Consider the following 22,601-nt stretch of genomic DNA (forward strand, 5'->3'; position numbering starts at 1 on the left):
CTACCAATTTGACCTAGCAATTACACTGCTGAGAATATACTCTAAAGAAACCAGAACTGCCACGCAAACACATATATGCACACCTATGCTTACTGCTGTGCTGTTCACAATAGCAAAGAAATGGGAAGCAACCCAAGTGCCCATCAATAAATGAATTGACAGAACAATTGTGGTATATTCACACAATGGAATACTACACAGCACTGAAAAACAAGGAACTCATGAAATATTATACAAAGTGGGTGACCCTGGAGGACATTATGCTGAATGAAATATCTCAGTCACAAAAGGACAAATACCGCATGGTGCCACTGTTATACAACAGGACTTACTTGGGGGGTTCGGAGGAGAAGAGGATAAGAATGAATAGATAATGAACACTGCATTAGAACAGCTGAAGGAAAGAACTATTTTAAAAAGAACATATCATTAGGTATTATTTACATGACAATAGTTTAGAATAAGAGGTGTATAGCAAAGTGGACTGGGGGGCGGGAGAAGGGAGGAAATTGTGCAAGAATGAAAGAATCTTATTAAAGGGAAAAGTGAACTGGGGGGAGTGTAGGGAAGAAAATGTGCAACAATGAGTGAATGGAAATCCAAGTTTTCTGTAAACTTTTATTAATCACTTATTTTTTTAATAATTATTTTTTCTGGCCCAGTGGACAGAAAGTGATGCTACCAAGCCAAAGGTGGGTGACTTTTAATCCATGGCCCTCGGGCCTGTCTTTCATTGTTTTTGTTCAGACATTCCTCTAGGTCATATAACCCTGGTGTACAAGTTGCCATACAGCGGTAACTTGTGGTTGCTGTGAGGCTGAACACTGTGACATTGATGTGTCAAATGTATTAATGGTTGGCTACCCAATGTGGACAGAGAGTGGGGGTAGAGCTTCCCGATTAAAACAAGCATGGAAGGAGGAGTGGCATCCACTTCCATAATAGCTTGCCTCTGGAAACCCTATGAACCTGGAGAGAGGATGAAAGACACCCAAGCATTGCGGACTCTCCTTCATAGGGTCGCTATGAGTTGCCTGCGACTCGACGGTACTTAACAACAACAACAACAATAAAAATCAGATAAAAATTTTTAAAAAAGAAAAGGCAATTGGAAAGTTTATTTTGAAAGGGAAGGGACCCCAAATAAGCAAAGCACTTCTCTTTTTTAAACTGAGATTTTGACATACACAATATAAACATAAACTGCTTTCCTAATTTTGAGCCACGCAGCATTTCCTTGCTCTGTTCTGATGACTGCCTCCTGGTCCAAGTATAAGTTTCACATGAGCACAATCAAGTGTTCTGGATTCCCATTCTTCTCTAGGTCAGCCACAATATGTTGTGATTTACATAGTCAAATGCCTTTACATAGTCAATGAAACACAGACATTCCTCTGGTACTCTCTGCTTTCTGCCAAGATCCATCTGACATTGGTAATAATGTCTCTAGTGCCACGGACTACCCAGCCTGTATTTCTGGTAGTTCTCTGTTAATGTACTGTTTCAGTTGGTTTTGAATAATCTTCGTCAGAATTTTACTTGTGTGTGATATTAGTGATATTAATTTGATAATTTTCATACTCTGTCAGATCACTTACTTTTGGGATTAGGAATAAATATGGATCTCGGCCAGGTTTCTTGACCAGTCCTCCAAATTTCTTGCCACAACCTGGTGAGCACATCCAGGGCGACATTTTGTTGAAATATGTCAATTGACATGCCATCAATTCCTAGGGCATTGTTTTTTTCCAAATCCTTCAGAGCACCTTGAACGTTCTTCTTCATTATCATTGCCTCTTGATCATATGCTGTTTGATGAAATTCTTCTGTGTCACTCAACTAATTTTGGCAGTAACTCTGTGTACTCCTTCCATCTTCTTTTAATGCTTCCTGGATCGTTGAATATTCTGCCCATAGTATCCTTAAGTATCGCAACTCAAGGCTTGAATTTGTTCTGCAGTTCTTTCAGCTTTAGAAATGCCAAGGGAGTTCGGCCCTTCTGATTTTCTAACTCCAGCCTTTTGCACATTTCATTATAATGTTTTGCCTTGTCTTCTCAAGCTGTCATTCAAAATCTTCTGTTCAGTTCCTTAACTTCTTGATATCTTTGCTTTGCTTTGGCTTCTTGGCACTCTAGTGCAATATTCAGAGTCTCTTCTGACATCCATCTTGGTCTTTTCTTCCAACTCTGTCTTTGTAATGCCCTTTTGCATTCTTCCTGTGTGATATTCTTAATATCCTCCCACAGTTCATTTGGTCTACTTTCATTAGTGTTCAAGGCCTCAAACTTGGGACTTTATGAGGAGGAGTGTGGCATCGTGGCATCAGGATCCTTGAGGACATCATGCTTGGAAGAGTGGAGGGATAGTGCAGGAGAGGAAGACCCAGGATGAGACTAAGACACTAACTGCGGAAATGAGTTGCGGTAGAATAGGGCAGGGTTCTACATAGGGTCGCTATGAGTCGTGGGTGACTTGATGGCATTTAACAACAAGAACAAGAAGAAAGTTCTGGCGGCCAAGTGGTAAGAAGCTGCACTGCAATCCCAAAGGCATGCAGTTCTAATTCACGAGTCTCTCTACGGGAGCAGGATAGGCAATCTCCTCCTGTGCAATTTATTGTCACTGAAAACTTTCTGGAGGGTAAGCTTTGGGTCAATCCGAACGTGAAAGTACACAACAATAACAATCATTTTTAGCTGAAAGCAGAGACTACCGGAAATATGTTTACTTGTGTTTTACTGAGTATGCAACAGCATTTGACTGTGTGAATCATAACATACTATGGGTAATATTAAGAGTGAGAATCTCAGAACATTAATTGTGTTCATATGGTATCTATATTGAGACCAAGAAGCAGTTGTCTGAATAGAACAAGGTAACACTGAATGATTTAAAAACAAGAAAGGTCTGTGTCAGGACTGTATCCTTTCTCCATACCTGTTCAACAAATCATTTATGTTATGTTGGACAAATCATTTATGAAGTCAGACTTTATGAAGAAGACTGTGGTATCAGGTTTGAAGGAAGACTCATCAACAACCGGCATTATGCAGATGACACAACCTTGCCTGCTGAAAAGTGAGAAAGACTTGAAACAATTTTTGCAGAATATCAAGGACCACAGCCTTTAATATGGATTATGTCTCAACATAATCAATCAAGAAAATGTCTCAATCAAGAAAACAAAAATCCTTATCATCTGACCAAGAGACAACATAATGAAGATGGAGAAAAGACTGAAGCTGTCAACAATTTCATTTTACTTGGATTCATAATCAGCACCCATGGCAGTAGCAGTTTAGAAATCAAAAGATGTGTGGCATTGAGAACATCTGCTGTCAAGAGAACAGAAATGTCCATTTTAAAACTAAAATGCAAGTTATGTAGTAATTTTTGAACTTGTTGCTCCTGAGTGCTGCATAGTATTCCATCGTGTGACTGTACCACAATTTCTCAATCCATTTGATAAAAGTTGGACATTTAGGTTGTTTCCATGTTCTTGCAATGGTAAATAATGCTGCTATGAACACTGCTGTTCAAATCTCCGTTTGTGTCTTAGTTCTAACCTCCTCCCTTGCAATGGAATAGCTCAGTTATAAGGAATTTCTATGTTCAGCTTTTTGAGGAAGTGCCAAACTGTCTTCCAGAATGGTTGTACCATTTTACAATCCCCACCAACAATGTACAAGAGCTCAAATCTATTCACATCCTCTCCAACGTTTACTGCTTGCTGTCCTGCTATATCTTCCCACTGGAGAGCATTATGGTGAGTGACCTAACTCAGTCTCATAAGGATAAATATTGCATAAAACCATTATTGTAAATATAGAAGACTAACTAGTAAAATATATATGGGGACCCAAAGGGGGAAGGTGTGGGAGCAAAGGGGTGCATTCCCAATGTGAATGAAGGGTAGTGTGAAACACAATGTATATGAACTTTATATGCAAACCAATATAAACTAATTTTTTTTAAAAAGAGTAAAATGCACCTAATCCAGGCCATAGTATTTACAATTGTTTCATATGCATCTGAAAGCTGAACAATGAATAGGTATGACTGAAGAAGAAGTTATATCTTTGAACTGTGGTGTTAGCAAAGAGTTCTGAATATTGCACAGACTGCCAAAGGAATAAGCAAACCTGTCTTGGAGAAAATGCAACCAGGATGCTCTTTGGAGGCAAGGAGGGTTAAACTTTGTCTCACATGCTTCAGGCATGCTGTCATTGGGAAAGAGAAAGAGGGTCCGTGAAAGAGAAGAAGACCTAGGAGATATATGGATTAACACAGAGGGTGCAACCATGGGCTCTGAGCATGGCAGAGACTGTCGTGACGGCACAGGATAGGGCAAGGTTCCAATTCCATTGTGTGTAGGATCACCATGAGTGGTGGTCAACTTGACAGCAGCTAACAGCAACAAATATTTCATGCAACATTGTTCCTTTGTGTCTGACTTACTTGACTCGGCATATTTTTAAGATCTGTTCTTGTTGTAACTTGTATTAGGAATCCATCACTTCTTGGGGCTGAATGATATTCCTCGGTATGTTTGTGTATCCATTCATCTACTGATGACACCTGGATTGTTCCCACACTGCCTATCATGAGTAGTGCTGCAATGAACAAGTTTGGGTCTCTCCTTTCTTGGGTGTCCACTTTAAAGTAGGGCTACTAGCTTCATACTAAAATAATAGGTCACTATTATTTTTATTTTTTATTAACTGTGTCTATCTGAATGAATTCTGGGAGACAACACTGGGTTAGAGCTACATGCTGTGGCTTCTCAGGAAATAGATATGAAACAAATACATGAGCGGAGCATCCAGTGGAGCCTGTGGTGCTACAGAGTCCTGATAATGCACTGAAAAAGCACATGTCTGCTAATCCTGATTAGGGGCTTAAGCCTACCAGCCATTCTGCAGAACAAAGGTGTGAAAGTCTACTTTAACCTTACAGCCTTGGGAGCCTTGTGGGGCAGTGCCACTGTCCTATAGTGATTCTCACTACGAGTCAACCTGACGTCATAGATTTGGCTCATAGGGCTCTCTCCATGTCCCGTGTGGTAGGACCATAGCTGAGCAAAGCAAGGCACACAGAGGAGAAGGGTCCTGCATAGTGATGGGGGTAGAACTGGAATTTGCCTCTTACTGGCAATTTTGTGCACTCCTTGTGGGCCAGGTGCTGTTGTAAGGTAAGGTTCCGGGGAGGTAGGTGTCCTGACTACCCAACTATTATGGCTCCAGGGCAGCTCAGGTGGTCTTGTTTCCATTAGAAACTCGGACGCATGTATTGTCATCAATGCTTGGCCCTACCAAGGAGTCTCAGGACGTGTTGGCACAACTCTGCCATGGAGGCCGCCATGCTTTCATCAGCCAGCTCCCCCTCCCCCATACACCTCAGCCCCCACCAGCTGCAGCCCTTTCTGAGGCCAGACTCTCCTTGGCAGTCACCATTCTCAGTCATAGAATTTTCTGGTCAGAGCCCCAAAGAGGCAAAATCCAGGACAGCCTGAGTTTCCTGCAGGCCAGCAGAGAGGATGACGGGAAAGAGTCTGTTACTGCCTTCATGGTGTGATGGTTAAAGGTAATCTCTTCAGGACCACATGAGGTCTTAAGGATGTAAAATGAGGGAGGATCCACAGGGGCGACCATGAGAGACCACCAAATCACCTCAAACTGGGGCAGAGTGAGGACTGGGGGTCTGCACTCCATCTAGACACTCCTTCATTCCATAGCCATATCTCTCATCAGGATGGTTCCATCTGCAAGTGGCTATGAGGATGGGCAGACCAGGTGCCTTGCAAGTAGCATCATCTGATAGGGTCAGGACCCCAGTGACAGACCAGAGCACCCTGGGTACTAAGGAGGCTGAGTGCTCATGTGCTAAGCATCTAGGGCTCACAATGGTTCCCCAACACCAACTCACTACCTGGGTTTGTGCTCCCAGAGAACTCTAGGACTTCAGTGTTTTAGAAATTGCAGAATGTGTAGTAACACCCATATTTCATTCCTGATACCAGTAATTTGTTTCTTTCTCTATTTTTGTAAATCTCAATAAATGTTTATGATGTTTTTTAAAAACCAAAGTTTTATTTCATTTTCTTGATTTTTCATTACTTTTCTCTACGTTTCATTGATTTTTGATCTTCATTCATTCTTTTCTTTTGCCTGCCTTGAATTTATTTTGCTCTTCTTTTTTTCTGGATTATTGGAGTGTAACATTACTGCCTTGAGGCTTTTTTACTTTTCTGACATATATCTGTTATATACCTTTGCGTCAGAATCAACTCATAGCTCATCCTGCAATGGGCTTTTAGAGGCAATACATGGTATAGGAGGAGATTGTCCATTTCCCCCCCCACAGGGCAGCTGGTGGATTTGAACCGCAGACCTTTGGGTTGGCAATACAGCTTCTTAACACTAAGCACCCAGAGCTCTGCATATTTACTTGTACACATTTCCCTCTATTCACGATTTTAGCCATACCCTACAAATTCTGATACGCCGGGTTTCATTTTCACTAAATTCTATTTGCATTTTTATGCAGTTACATTATTTTTTTTGTGGATTACAATCTCATTCTAATTTATTTATAGTGTTTTGAGAACAATGTTTTGCACAGTTGTCTGAGAGATTGGTTCAGATACTATGACATACATGCGTAATTTATTAGTTTCCAACGATTAATTTATAAATGCTAAACCAACACTGCATTTCTTAGAATAAGTTCATTTGGTTATGATGGATGATCCTTTTAGGTTTTGTTTGATTTCATATGTTAAGATCTTGTTTAGACGTTTTGAATCTACACTGAGGAAAGTAGATCTGTAGAGACTCTTTCTTGCAATATCTTTTCTGGTTTTCGTATGAGGATAATGTAGATCGAACAGAATTGAGTTTCAAAGAATGCCCTCTTTTTGGGCTTTCCAGAAGAGTGGGTACAGAATTTGTATTATTCATTCCTTAACTTATGACAGAAAACAACAGTAAAATCATCTAGGCTCTCTTTTTCGTGGTGCCACCGGGGCAGTCGGCTGCTTCATCATGAAGTGCCATGCTTCTCTTTCCCAGCCATTGGCTGCCAAAAACTAACTGAAGTGGACAATGAAGACAAACTACATACCTTTTATGAGAAGCGAATGGCCACAGAAGTTGCTGCTGAGGTGAGGAGTGGAAGGGATATGTTGTCCGGATCAGTGGTGGAAACGACAAGCAAGGCTTTCCCACAAAGCAGGGTGATTTGACCCATGACCCAAGTTTGTCTGCTGCTGAGGAAGGGGCACTCTTATTACAGACCACAGAGAACTGGAGAGAGGAAGCACAAATCTGTCAAGGGTTGCACTGTGGATGCCAATCTGAGTGTTCTCAATTTGGTTATTGTCAAGAAAGGCGAGAAGGATATCCCAGGACTGACTGACACCACTGTGCCTCGTCTCCTGAGGCCCAAGAGAGCCAGCAGAATTCGCGAACTCTTCAGTCTCTCCAAGGAAGATGATGTCCGTCAATATGTTGTGAGAAAGCCACTTAACAGAGAAGGCAAGAAACTCAGGACCAAAGCGCCCAAGATTCGGCGTCTTTTTACTCCACGTGTCCTGCAGCACAAGCGCCAGCGCATTTCGCTGAAGAAACAGCACAAGAGGCTGCAGAGGACGCTAAGCTTTTGGCCAAGAGAATGAAGGAGGCTAAAGAAAAATACCAGGGGCAGATCACCGAGAGACAGAGGCTGGCCTCTCTGAGAGCTTCTACCTCTAAATCGGAATCCAGTGAGAAATAGGATTTTCTATGTATGGCAAATCAATAAGCTCACAAATTTTTTAAAAAAGTATCTAGGCTTGGGATTTCTTTGAGAGATTTTAACTACAGTTAAAATATTTTGAGAGTCAGGGAGGAAAATATGCAATAACGAATAAATGGAAATTCAAGTTCTCTATAAACATTCATTAAAATCTCAAGAAAACATTTAATATTATTCAAAATGGGTGAGCCTGGAGGACATTATGCTGAGTGAAATATATCTGTCGCAAAAGGACAAATATTGCATGGTGCCACTGCTGTAAAATGGGACTGATATCAGGGTGGGGGTAAGACTGAGAAAAACTGGATAAATTGTGTATACTCCACTGAAACAAATGAGGGACTGAATAATTAAAAAAAATCTCAATAAAAATAAAAGAAAATGTTTTGAGAGATACAGGTCTTATTTAGATTATCTATATTCTCTTGGGTTAAGCTTTGTTAGAGTGTATCTTTCAAGAAATTTGTGTAGCTAAGGTTTTAAATTATTGATATAATATTTATACACTTTATAATTTTATAATTGGGCTGGAATCCATGTTATGAAGTTTTCTGGAGAAGCTGGATTCTAAAGAGGTTTGTTTTCTGGTTCTGGTGAGTTGGATGTAGAATGTTTGCTCACCATTGGGCATGAGCAGATTTGATTTGGCCTCCTATTTAAAAAGGCATTTGGTCACCAGTTTGGGGGTGGAATCCAGGTTGTGAAACAGTCTGGAGCTGCGGGATTCTATAGAGGTTTGTCTTCTGGTTCCGGTGAGGCTTGGGGTTTACTCACCATTGGGTGTGAGCTGATTTTATTTGTCCTGGTTTTAACTGTTTTTGGTCAAACATTCTTTTTTTTAAAAAAAAATTATTATTATTAATTATAATAGACTTTTACAGAGGTTTTGGATTTCCATTCATTCATTGCCGCACTTTTCTCCCTGCCCACCAGCTCGCTTCCCCCTCCGAAGAGAGAAAAAAAGAATTCCTTCATTAGTATACAATTCCCACGTCCCCTCCCCCCCACCTCCCACCCCGAGTACACTTCTCTATGCAACCTTAATTCTGGATTCCTGTGCTAACAATAATACTCAATCATATATCACTTCTAATCTGTTCTTTCCCTCATCTGTTTCAATACAATATACATAATTTATCCAGTTTTTTCTGTTATATCCCCACCCTGATGTCAGACCCATTCTATAACAGTGGCACCATGCAGTATTTGTCCCTTTGTGACTGAGATATTTCACTCAGCATAATGTCCTCCAGGGTCACCCACTTTGAATAATATTGCATGAGTTCCTTGTTTTTCAATTCTGCATAGTATTCCATTGTGTGGATATACCACAGCTTCTCTATCCATTCGTGGTCAAACATTCTTCTAAGTGGTATAGTACTGGTCTGTCCATTTGTTTTATAGAGGTAACTTGTGACACTGAAGTGTCAAATGTGATAATGGGTACCCATGGAGGACAGTGGTGGAGCTCCTCAATTACAACAGGCTTGGAAGCAGGAGTGGCATCCACTTCCGACGTAGCTTGCCTCTGGAAACTCTATGAACTTGGAGAAAGGATGAAAGTTATACAAGTGTTCAGGTCTTTTGTTCATAGGGTTGCTATGAGTGGTTTACAACTTTACGGCACTTAACAACAACAACAACAATAACGAGAGAGCTCTATGAGTCTAGTGGATAGAAAGTTATGCTACCAAGCCAAAGGTGGGTGACTTTAATCTGTGGCCTTCAGGCCTGGTTTTAATTGATTTTGGTCAAACGTTTTTCTAAGTGGTATAGCACTGGTCTGTCCATTTGCTGTACAGAGGTAACTCATGGCTGCTGTGATGTTAAACACTGTGACCCTGATGTGTCAAATGTGCTAATGGTTACTCATGGTGGACAGTGTTTGGTGGAGCTCTCCGATTAAAACAGGCTTGGAAGCAGAAGAGGCGTCCTCTTCTGAACTAGATCCACTTCTGAAATAGCTTGCCTCCGGAAACTCTATGAACTTAGAGAAACAATGAAAGTTATACAAGTGTTCAGGTCTTTTGTTCATAGGGTTGCTATGAGTCATCTATGACTGGATGGCACTTAACAACAAAAACGTTGTTAATGTGTATCCTTTCCCTCCCTGAGAAATCTGACTAAAAGTTTATTATTTCATCAATAGTTTCAAAGAACCAAGTCTTGGTTTTATTGATTTTGTACACTCTTTTTCTGTTTCATTGATTTCTATTCTCACGCTCATGTTTCCTCTATTTTACTTATACTGAGTTTAAATGTCTTCCTTTTAAAAAACAAAACAAAAACCAAACAACTAGTTTCTGAATGTCTATTTGAATGACTGTGTAGATCATAACATAATCTGAGAAGACTGGGACAGAACACTTAACTGTGCTCTTGTAAAACCTATACCTAGAACAAGAGGCTGTTACGCGAGCAAGGGAACACTGCATGGTTTAAAATTATGAAAAGTGTGTGTCGGGGTTAGTATATCCTTTCTCCATAGCTATTTAATCTATATGCTGAGCAAAGTATTCAAGAAGCTGTACTGTATAAAGAATGTGGAATCTGGATTGGAGGAAGTCCCAACCTTCTTTGCTGAAAATGAGAAATACTTGAAGCACTTGCTGCAGAAGGCTAAACATTGTGGCCTTCAATATGGATTACATCTCAATGTCAAGAAAATAAAAATCCTTGCCACTGGACCAATAGGTAACATCATGATAGATGGAGACAAGATTGATAATGTCAATGACTTTACCTTAAATGGATCCACAATCAAGTAACTTGGTACCAGCAGTCAGGATCAGTAGATGAACTTCACTGGGAAAGTGTGTAGTAAGGAACCACATAAAATTATTGAGGAGCAATGGTATCAGTTTGAGGACTAAGGTGAGCCTGATTCAGGCCATGGTCTTTTCAATCACTTGCTATGAATCTGAGAGCTTGACAGTGACAAAAGAAGACATAAGGAGAGTTGATGCCTTTGAACTATGATATTAGAGAAGAGTGCTGAATATTCCACAGGCTGCCAAAAGAACAAACAGGTATCTTGGAGAAGGTAAAGACAGAATGCTTCTTGGAGGCAAAGATGACAAAGCTTTGTTTCACATACTTTGGGTATGTTGTTAGGAGAGTTTACTCCTTGGAGATGGACACGATGCTTCAAAAGGTGGAGGGACAGTGACGGGGAAGATTCTCAACGAGGTAGATTGACACAGTGACTGCAGCAGTGGGGTTGAGTGTGTCAGAGATTGTTAGGGTGGACAGGATAGAACAAGGTTAAGTTTTTCACAGGGTCATTATGAATTTTACTCAACTTGATAACACCTAACAACATTAGCTTCTGAAACTTTTTATCAAGCTCGGTAAGTTTATAAAGTTGGAATCTTTCTTCCCTCAGCACTCTACATTTTCTCCAGCTTACTGTTTAGTAGCATTTCACATATTTTGGCAATCTGTGTTTTACCATCATTCAGTTAAAAAGATTTTTTTTTAATTAATAGGCTATTTAGAAAAGCATTATTTATTTTCCAAATACTTGCTGCTATCTTGTGCTAGGTTCTCTAAAGAAACAAGATCAGAAAATATCAGAGAGAACAGATAAAAGAGACTGAGATTTACCTCAAAGAAGCGGCTCACACGCTTGAAGAAACTGGCAAGTCCCAAGTCTACGGGTCAGATATTAAGATTTCTCCTAACTTAAATAGATGGAAAGGTTGACAAAGTCAAGATCAGCAGGTCAGATGGTAAGCTACTGGCTTTGGAGCCTGAAGAATGCAAGATTGTCAGGCTACTGACTTAAAGTCAAAGAACTAGAAGTCAGATGGTGCCAAGACAGCTGCAGGAATTATATGTACTAAAAAACGAAAGAACTCTGCCAGACAGTCACAATCCAGGCCACACCCCCAGAAAACCCACCTTGACTAGATTGGCTGCTGACAGCAGATCTCATCATGGGGGTGCCTGCATTGTATCAAATTTGATCAAAGGAATGATTATACCATAACTGCCAAGCCAGAGAATCATGGGCGTCAAGATGACAATAAAACCTGAATTTAATTATACTATAGTCAGAGAACACACTTAGTATGGCTTAAATGCTTTTACATTATCTGTGACTTATTTTATCACACAGAATTTGTACACTTTGAGGAAATGTGCAGCTGCTTTTTTAGAAGAGAGTACCAATCAGGTCAAACTTTTGATAATGTTATTAAAATTGTCTATATCCTTACTAATTTCTATTAACTTATCCTATCAATTATTAAAAGTTTTTAAATACTAAACTATAATTATGGATTTATCTATTTCTTTTTGCTGTTCAATAAGTTTTTGTTTCATGTACTTTGAAAATTTTTTTAATTTTATTTTTATTTTTTTTTATTTTGAAAATCTTTTGACAACTCTTTTGGATTATAATTTTCTCCTTTTGAATCAATCCTAAAATGGTTATGTTTCTGTTGTTATGTGGCATCAAGTCTTGTACGACTCCCAGGGAGCCTATGTACAACACTGTTGAATCCTACCCTATCCTGAGTCAATCTCACCGCTTCTGACACCCATATCCTCATTATCCCAATTACTGTGTCAATCCATTTCATCCAGGATCTTCCTCTCCTGCACTGTCCTTCCACTTTCCACAAGCATGGTGTCCCTCTCCAAGCACTGGTCCCTCCTGACAACATGCTCAAAGTATGTGAGACAGAGTTTCAGAATCCTTGCCTCCAAGGAGCAGCTTGGTTCACCCTCTGCAGGACAGATCTGTTGTTTTCTTGGTCAATACTCTTCTCCAGCAGCAAACCTGAAGGCATCAATTCTTCTTGTGTCATCCTTAGTCATTGCAGCCCTGTTGTTGTTATTGGGAACCGTAGATTCAAAACTGACCCATAGCTGACCCTTTGGTGGGGTTTCAGAGGCAATAAATTGCACAGGAGGAGATAGCCCACCTTTCACCTGCAGAGAACCTGGTGGCCTTGAACCACACACCTTCAGGACTGCAGTACAGCCCCTTGCTGCTAGGCCACCACAGCTTCCTTTGTTGTTGTTGTTGTTATGTGCTGAGTCACCTATGACTCATAGCGATCCTATGTACAACAGCCCTAAACCCTTCAAGCATCACTGGTCCATGATTATATGCTACTTCCTGAAACAGTTCCACATTTGCGAGTTCCTTTTTGTACCATTATCCTAGTATGCTCTTTCCACATTGTTTTGATGCTTCTGTACCAATCAGCATTTTGCCCACAGAATCTTACAGTATTGCAACTTGAGGCTTGAATTTTTTTTCTTCATCTTGAGAAATGTCAAATGTTTTCTTCACTTTTGGTTTCTTACCCCAGATTTCTGAATAGTTTGCTATAATACTTTTCTTTTTCTCCTGGAGATGCCCTTTGAAATCTTCTGTGAGAATCCGTCTGAAATTTTCTGGATGGTTCCTTCCAGAGAAAGCCACCATGAAGAAGAGTATTGTTACACATTTTCTGTGATGACTAAGCACCTAATCAGACAGATTCCTTCTTGAAGTGAGCCACCTGATTATTTTAAAAAAGGACATGGTATGACAATCTCACCTTTCTTTCCTCAAAGTGCTAAATGAACCTGAGCCCCTCCCTATACCCTTAAGTTAACCCACAAATGTTGTTGTTGTTATGTGCTGTCAAGTCGCTGGCAATCATAGTGACCCTATGTACAACAGCCCTAAATCCTGCTCTATCCTGTGCCAATCTCACTGTCTCCAGCACATCTACCTCTATTATCCCAGACACTGAATCAATCCATCTCATCAAGGGTCTTCCTCTCCTGCACTGTCCCTCCACCCTCCCAAGCATGATCCTTCTCCAAGGACTGGTCCCTCCTTGCAACATGTCCAAAGTATGTCAGACAAAGCTTCAGAATCCTTGCCTCCAAGGAGCAGCCTAGTTTAACCCTTCCTAGGATGAACCTGTTCGTTTTCTTAGCAATCCATGGTATTCAATACTCTTCTCCAACAGCACAGCTCAAAGGCATCAATTCTCCTTCTATGATCCCTAGTCATTGTCCAGCTCTCTGGCGCATAGCAAGTGATTGCAAAGACCATGGCCTGTATCAGGCACACCTTAGACTCCAGAGTGACACCACTGCTCTTCAGTACTTTGGAGAGGTCCTTAACAGCAGAATTTCCAATTGCAATGTGTCTTTTAATTTCCTAGCTGCTGGTGCCAAGAGTGTTGACTGTGGAGTCAAGCAAACTAAAGTTGTTAACAATCTCAATCTCTTCACCATCCATCTTGATGCTGTCATTTGGCCCAGTGGTGAGTCTATCCTCCAGAGGAATGTCTATCTGTGTTTCATTGATTATGCAAAGGTGTTTGACTGTGTGGATTACAACAAACTGTGGTTGACTCTGAGAAGAGTGAGAATCCCAGAACACTTGATCATGCTAATGCAAAACCTATACTTGGACCAGGAGGCAGTCGTCAGAACAAAGCAAAGAAACACTACATGGCTCAAAATTGGGAAGGGTGTATGCCAGGGATGTGTTCTATCTCCATACCTTTTCAACCTGTATGCAGAACAGATTATCTGGGTGGAGGGGCTGTATGAGGAGAAATGTGGCATCAGGACTGGAGGAAGGTTCATAAAAAATCTGCGTTATGCAAATGACATGACCCTGCTTGCTGAAACTGAGGAGGACTTGGAGCTCTTGCTGCAGAAGGTTGAGGAATGCAGCCTTAATATGGATTGAGGCTCAATAACAAGAAAACTCACAAATACTCCCTCTTATTTGAGACAACATTTTTCACACGCTAGCCTCTGTCTCATTTTTTACTTGCTATAAGTAAAACAAAGTTTCCATATCCACATGCCTATTCTAAGTAATTCTTTACTAGAATAAAAGGACATTACTTTTCTAGTCTAATTAGAACGATGTCCATAAGACCGTCTCCAAGGAATAACCTCTCCTAGCAACATGCCAAAAATGAGATGAAGTTTCTCTATCCTTGCCTCCAAGGAGTACTTTGGCTGCGCCTCCTCCAAGATATATCTGTTTGTTCTTTTGGCAGCCCATGGGATATTCAGCAATATTCTCCAACACCACAGCTCAAAGACTGTAATTATTCTTCTGTCATCCTTATTTACTGTCCAGCTCTCAGAGGGTAAGACGTGTTATAAGGAGGAGGAAGAGTAAGAGAAATAGAAGGAGATAATTTTTCAATTAGCAGCAAGTGCAGCAATGAATGAATGGGAATCCAAAATCTCTGTAAATGTTCATTAAAATCAATTTTAAAAAAAGAAGAACGAAAAGACCGTGGATTGCACACCTGAGTCGTCAAACTGATATAATGCTCCTCAATAATTTGGAAGGCTACCTCCCGGTGCAATGCTCTCTTGATCTCTTGATGGCTGGTACCAAAGTTGCTGACTGTGGATCCAAGTAAGGATAAAATCATTCACAGCTTCAATCTTTTCTCCATCTATCATAATATTGTCTCTCAGTCTAGTGAGGGGAAAATAACACACCTCTGGCAGTTCTCCCCTAATTCTTTCCCTCCAACAGAGGGAAACTTTTCTGGCAAAGAGGCAGCTGTCTGTTCAAGGCATCAGGGTGATGGGGTGCTGCTTTCATAACTTTCCATCTTGCTACTAAGTGTGACACTGGCATGGAAAAAGAGAACAGGATATATAAAAATGCAAGTTCTTTATTGTCACAAGACGTGCTAAGAAGACATAGTATTTAAAAGAAAGGTGTCAAAATGATCTCTCAGAGTCCTTATTAGGGGACGGACAGAGATTGTTGGGTTTGACCTCTCTGCTGACTGACCCTGGGAGGCCAGATCCCAACCCATCAGCCCTATGGAGTGCCAGGCCCAGAACTGAACACTCAGATGTCAAGAGGAAGAAGCGTAGGTATGGATGGCGATTCAGAGTATGGTCCCACAAAGTCTGAAGACCTTGTGCTCACACTCTTTGTCCTCACAAAATCCTCTACGGTCAGGCACCTCATGTGTCCTGAAAAGGAATGGAATACATGAGGAATTGAAACAGTGGTAAGAGGAGAAAGGGGGAAAATACACAGAAGGAAAGAGGTCTTCAACAAATGGTGCGAGCAAAACTGGACATCGAACTATAAAATCTGAAGCAGGATCCACATCACATACCATACTCAAAAATCAATTCAAGGTGGCTCAGAGACCTTGGGGTGAAAACCCCAAACTATAAAGGTCTTAAGAGACAAAATGGGGCCAAACTTATAAGAACTACTTTATGGTATAAACAGGCTTACAAATATAGCCAGAAACACACCAAGAAGGAGTAAAATCAATGAATGAGATCTTTGAAAGATTAAGTCCTTGTGCACATCAAAAACTTTTTCCATTAGAGTGAAAAGTAAACCTACTGACTGGAGGAAAGATTTGGCAATAACACCAAAGACAAGGGTCTCATAACAAAAGATTACAGATTCCAGAGTCTGCACAAGCAAAAGTCTAGTAACTCAAACTAAAATGGGAAAAAGACGTGGAAAGACTCTTCACAAAGGAAGACATTCAGGTGGCAATCAGCACACAAAGAGATGCTAAAAAATCACTGGCACTAAGAGAGATGCAAATAAAAAACCACAATGAGATACCATCTCATCCCAGTGGCAAGAGCAAAGTTTAACAGGACAGCTAGCAATAAATGTTGGAGAGCAAGTCGAGAGATTGCAATTCTCAAATACTGCTGGTGGGATTGTGAAAATTGCACTATGAAATTCAATTTAGCATTTCCTCAAAAGGCTCAACATAGTGAACACGTATGACTCAGAGATATGTACACCTGTGTTCATAGGAGTGTATTTGCAATAGCAAGAAATTGGAAACAGCCCAAATGTCCATCAACAAACTAATGGATTGAGGAATTGTGGTATATTCACACAATGGAATACTGTGCAGGACTAAGGAGTAATGATTTTGTAAAATATTATATAACATGGGAAAGTCTAGAGACAATTATGCTGAGTGAACTAACTCAGTCTCAAAGGACAAACAATGCATAAGACCATTCCTGTAAAAATAGAAGGATAACTAGTAAGTTGAATACACCATGGGTATGCCAGGAGAACAAACAGGTTCATTTTAGAGAGGGTGAAACCAGGCTGCTCCTTGGATTCAAGGATTCTGAAGCTCTGTCTGACATACTCTGGCCATGCTGCAAGGAGGGACCAGTCCTTGGAGAGGGACATCATGCTTGGGAGAGTGGAGGAACAGCACAAGAGAGGAAGACCCTTGTGACTGGGGTAATGGGGGCTATGTGTGGCAGAGACAGTGAAGATGGCACAGGATAGAGCAGGGTTTAGGACTGTTATACATAGGGTTGCTATGAGTCGTAGGTGACTTGATGGCACGTAACAGCAACAACAACTAGTAAGATGTGTATGAAAGTTCAACAAGGAAGAGATGAGGACCAAGGCTTGGAAAATGGGAAGGGGGGAAATCACTATGATATCTGAGTTAGGCAGGTGGCAAGGCAGGAGTGAGGGGTAGGAGAGGTGGGGCTAAGGAACGAGAAAAACCCTATTTGAAACATAGATGAATGTGTAACATAGATGGATGGTGTAGTGTTAAAGGTTTATTGTTCAAAATGCCTTTCTTATCCATTAACTTACTTTGACATGTGGACAGGCAGGAATATGCAAGTAGGGCATGTCAGCCTATCCATAAGGGGACTGGCTAGTCTCACCAATCACAAAGGATTGGCTAGGCTTGCCATTAAATTGAGCAGATCCAGCAACAGAAGGATAAATCATCACCAGCAAAGAAGCAGCAAGAAAATGAAATTAGTCTTTTAGAACCAGAAAGTTTTGCATCAGCTAAACTAGGGCCTACAGCAGCAACAGCCATAGCAGCAACAGTGAAGAACCAAAGATCAGACATGAGTCACAGCAGACCTCAAGACTGCCACCCCACTAAAGCAGAGCCATCATATGCCCAAGTTTGTTGGAGGATTGTAGGGGGGAAGAGCCAATATTGGAAGCACTGAGAACTATTTAACACTGACCTAACACCACAAGACTCAAGGCTGAGGTGCCCGAGAGCACATTTTAGAAGATGTCCTGACTATATTCTGCTGCTAACCTGAATTACAATCTTTTGACTTGCCCAACATGGTTCTGTGTGGTCTGTGAGGTATCACATTGGATTTTGGACCCAGCAAAGCAGTAAGATTGGTGTTGGGAGGAATAGAAAGAGGTATGGTAGCAGAGAAGACATGTCTGACCTCATGGGAATTGGTTTTGTGTTACTGATGTTGTTGACAAGGACAGTTCCCCTTTGTGAAGTTGGTAAAGGTCAGATATGGCCATACCCATGTGGCCCTTACTCTTTCATAAACAGTAATTAATTTTATAAAACAAAATGCATGTGGCGAGAAAGGAACTCTTATACATTGTTGGTGGGACTGTAAAATGATAAAATTATTCTGGAAGGCAGTTGGGTACTTCCTCAAAAAGCTGAACATAGAAATTCCATATGACCCAGCTATTCCACTACCTGGAATACAACCTGAGTAAAGGAGAACTGAGGCACAAATGGAGATTTGTACATCAGTGTTCATAGCAGCATTATTCACCATCACAAGAACATGGAAACAGACCAGATGTTCAATCACAAACAAATGGACTGAGAAATTATGGTACATTCACACTATGGAATACTATGCAACACACAGGAGCAATCATTTTGTAAATTATTACCTACTTTTGGGGAACTAGACAGCATTATGCTGAGTGAAGTAACTCAGTCCCACAAGGATAAATATTGTATAAAACCATTATTGGAGCATGAGTATAAGGACCCAAGGAGGGGGAGGGTGGAAGCAGAGGGATGAGGCTGTGCAGGGGAAGGAAGGGATTAATCATGGGGTTGTACAATTTGATGAGTTGGGGGGTGGGGGAAATTGGAAGAATCAGTTCTGGAAAATAATGTATGTGAATTCTGTAAATAAACTAGTATAATAAAAAAAGGAAAATGCATAGAAATGATTGTATGAAATGCAATGCGAATGGAGCAATGTGTGATGCACAATGTACATGAATGAAACACAATGTATAAAAAATAATATTCAATTAAAAAATTTTTAAAGGAAAAAAGAGGCAGTGTCTCATAAACTGTAAAAAATCTAAGGGTTCTTGATACTTATGCTCTTTTTGTTTAGCCCTGCCTGTGCAAGGCTTCTCAAAAACTAGTGGTTGTTATTCTTTTATGCCATTTAACATATAATAGCTCCATTTCTAGGAAACCCTTGGTAAAAGACCAAAAATTAATATGCTCCAGAGAGAAACCTGAGCACGACACTTAATTTTTTTAAATTATGCTGTTGAAATTTTACATAGCAAATATGAATTCAAATTCCAACATGTATGATGCTGTAATATGGATCACATTGGAGTCATTTTCACCCTTCTTATCTTCTTAGTTTTCTGTATAATGTTTGCTGTTGGCAAGTTGATCCCACATGAAAAAATCCCCCAAACCTACAACACTCAAACTAACTGCCATCAAGTCAGAAGTGGCTCGGCTGGTTTTCAGGGGCTACAGATGGCGAAGGAGGAGAATGTCTCCCTTTCCTTCTCCCTTGGGCGGCTGGTAGGCTCACACTGCCTGCCTTGGAGATGTAGCACAACTCCTTACCACAAGGCTCCCAGAGCACCATTACTGACTGTTCTTAAAAAAGCATAATATTTAAGGAGAGCTCTGGTGGCCTAGTGGCAATAAGCTGCACTGCAATCACAAAGACATGTGGTTCGAATCCACCAGATGCTCTGCTGGAGAAGGAAGTTTCATCTCCTCCTGTACCAGTCAGATCCAATTTGACAGTACACACACAGAGAAAATAATAAAATAAAAATTAAAAAAGAGCCTAATATTTAAAGGAAGATTTTTTTTAAAACAAAACTAAAACTAATTAGCTAAAGTACTGTTTAATACTGATATGATTTCAGGGGATTTTTGTTTTGTATGTTGTTGTTGTTGTTAAGTGCCGTCAAGCCGCAGGCGACTCATAGCGACCCTATGAAGGAGAGTCCTCGACGCTTGGGTGCCTTTCATCCTCTCTCCAGATTCATAGGGTTTCCGGAGGCAAGCTATTATGGAAGTGGATGCCACTCCTCTTTCCAGGGTTGTTTTAATCGGGGAGCTCCACCCCACTCTCTGTCCACATTGGGTAGCCAATCATTAACACATTTGACACATCAGTGTCACAGTGTTCAGCCTCACAGCAATCAACAGTGACCGCGGTAGGGCAACTTGTACACCAGGGCTAAAGGTTTAAAAATAATCTCAGGCAAACTTTGGAGCAAAACTCACTGTTCTTATGTGCTGTCAAGTTGATTCCAACTCATAGAGAAAAAAGCTCTGAATCCTGCTCTATCCTGAGCCAATTTCAATCGTCTCTGACACACCTGTCACCAATACTCTAGTGACTGAGTCAATCCATCTCATGCAGACTCTTCCTCTCTTGTACTGTCCCTCCACCCTCCCAAGCTTGATGTCCCTCTCCAAGGACTGGTCCATCCTTGCAACATGTCCAAAGTATGTCATATGGAGTTTCAGAATCCTTGCTCTCTAGGTGACTAATAACACAGGAGGCACTCACACAGTCCTTAGAATAATCAGTACCATAAAGTCAAAAGTGAAGAAAAAAGATCAAAGAGTTCTATTTGTCTAAGGCAAAATCTGAAGGCAGAAAAGGATAGGATAGAAAGATTAATGGAAATCAGAATTACAGAAAGAAAGTGGAGAAAGGGCAATTACATGATGAGATATTTGTTATAAAATAAAACCTGTATGAATGGTTGAATAAAAAAACCTAATCTGCCTTATAAACTTTTACTCAAATAGAAGTAAAAAAATATATGTTAAAAAATAATTTTAGGGCAATACAGTGCATTGACAGAGAACTGCCAGAAATTCAAACTGGATTCAGAGGAGGTTGTGGAATGAGAGATGTCACTGCTTTCTCAGATGGATTTTGGCTGAAAGCCGAGAATACCAAAAAGATATTTATTTGTAGTTTATTGACTGTCTTAAGGCATTTGGCTGTGTGAACCAAAACAGATGATGGCTAACACTGAGAAGAATGAGAATCCTAGACTACACGACTGTGCTTACGTAAAACCTATATCTAGATCAAGAATCCCTCTGGTACTCTCTATTTTCAGCTAAGATCCACCTAATGCTGGCTATAATGTCTCTAAGGCCGTGGCCTCTTCTAAACTCAGTCTGTACATCTGGCATCTCTCTGCTGATGTTGCTGTTCCAGTCTTTTTGGATAATCTTCAGCAGGATCTTGCTTGCATGTGATAGTAATGATATTGTTCAATAATTTCCACACACTGTCAGATCACCTTTTTTTTGGAATGGGAATAAACATGGCTCTCTTCCAGTCAGTTGACTTCCCATCTAAGGTTGTATCTGTTTGTTGAAATATTTTAATGGGTATGCCATCAATTCCTCAGGCCTTGTTTTTTGCCAATTCCTTCAGGGCAGCTTGAATTTCCTCTTTTATCACCATTGCCTCTTGATCATATGTTGTTTCATTAAATTCTTCTGTGTCAGCCAATTCTTTATGGTATAGTGACTCTGTGTACTACTTCTATCTTTTTTAATTCTTTCTGGATCATTTAATATTATTCCCAACCTTAAATATTCCAACTCGAGGATTGAATTTGTTCTTCAATTCGTTCAGCTTTAGAAATGCTGATTGAGTTTGGCCCTTTTGATTTTCTGACTCCAGCTCTTTGTACATTTCATTTTAATACTTTGTTTTGTCTTCCCACCTACTCCTTGAAATCAGAGGAATGTTTATCTGTGTTTCATTGACTATGCAAAGGCAACTGACTGTGGCTAACCTTGAGAAGAACTAGAATCCCAGAACATTTGATTGTGCTTATGCAAAACCTATCCTTGGACCAGGATCCATCCATCAGAACAGAGTAAGGAAACCGCACGGTTCAAAATCAGGAAAGGTGTACAGCAGGGATGTATCCTTTCTCCACACCTTTTCAATCTGTATGCAGAACAGATCATTCAGAAGGCTGGACTTTTTGAGGAGGAATGTGTCATCAAGATTGGAGGAACAGGCATCAACAACCTGCATTATGCAGATATCAGAACCTTGTTGAAACTGAAGAGGAACTGATGCATTTGCTGCAGAAGGTCAAGGACTACAGCCTTCAATATGGATTGAAGCTCAACATCAAGAAAATAAGAATTTAACAGCTTCAGCTTGTTTGACTCCACAATCAATACTCTTGGTACCAGCAGCCAAGAAACCAAAAGAAAAATTATATTGGGGAAAATCTTCTGTCAGGGACCTCTCCAGAGTACTGAAGAGCAATGATGTCAGTCTAGAGACTAAAGTGTGTCTGATCTAGGCCATGGTCTTTGCAATTACTTACTGTGCATTAGAAAGCTCAACAATGAGTAAGGATGACAAAAGAAGAATTGATGCTTTTAAGTTATGGTGCTGGAGAAAAGTCCTGAACACACTACGGACTGTCAAGAGAATAAACAGGTCTGTCCTGGAGAGGATGTGCAACCAGGCTGCTCCTTGAAGTCAAGGATTTTGAAGCTCAGTCTCACATAATTTGGGCATGTTGCCTAGAAGTACCAGTTCCTAGAGAAGGACATCATGCTTGGAATGGTGGAGAGTCAATGCAAGAGAGGAAGACCCTGGATAAAATGTATTGACTCAGTGACTGGGGTAATAGGGGTAGGTGTGTTGGAGACAATGATATTGGCTCAAGGTAGAGCAGGGTTCAGAGCTATTGTACATAGGGTTGCTATGAGTCGCAAGTGACTC

This window comes from Elephantulus edwardii, unplaced genomic scaffold (genome assembly GCF_000299155.1).
Source record: "Elephantulus edwardii isolate Elephantulus edwardi_28Jun2011 unplaced genomic scaffold, EleEdw1.0 scaffold00322, whole genome shotgun sequence".
NCBI classification, from domain to species: Eukaryota; Metazoa; Chordata; class Mammalia; order Macroscelidea; family Macroscelididae; genus Elephantulus; species Elephantulus edwardii.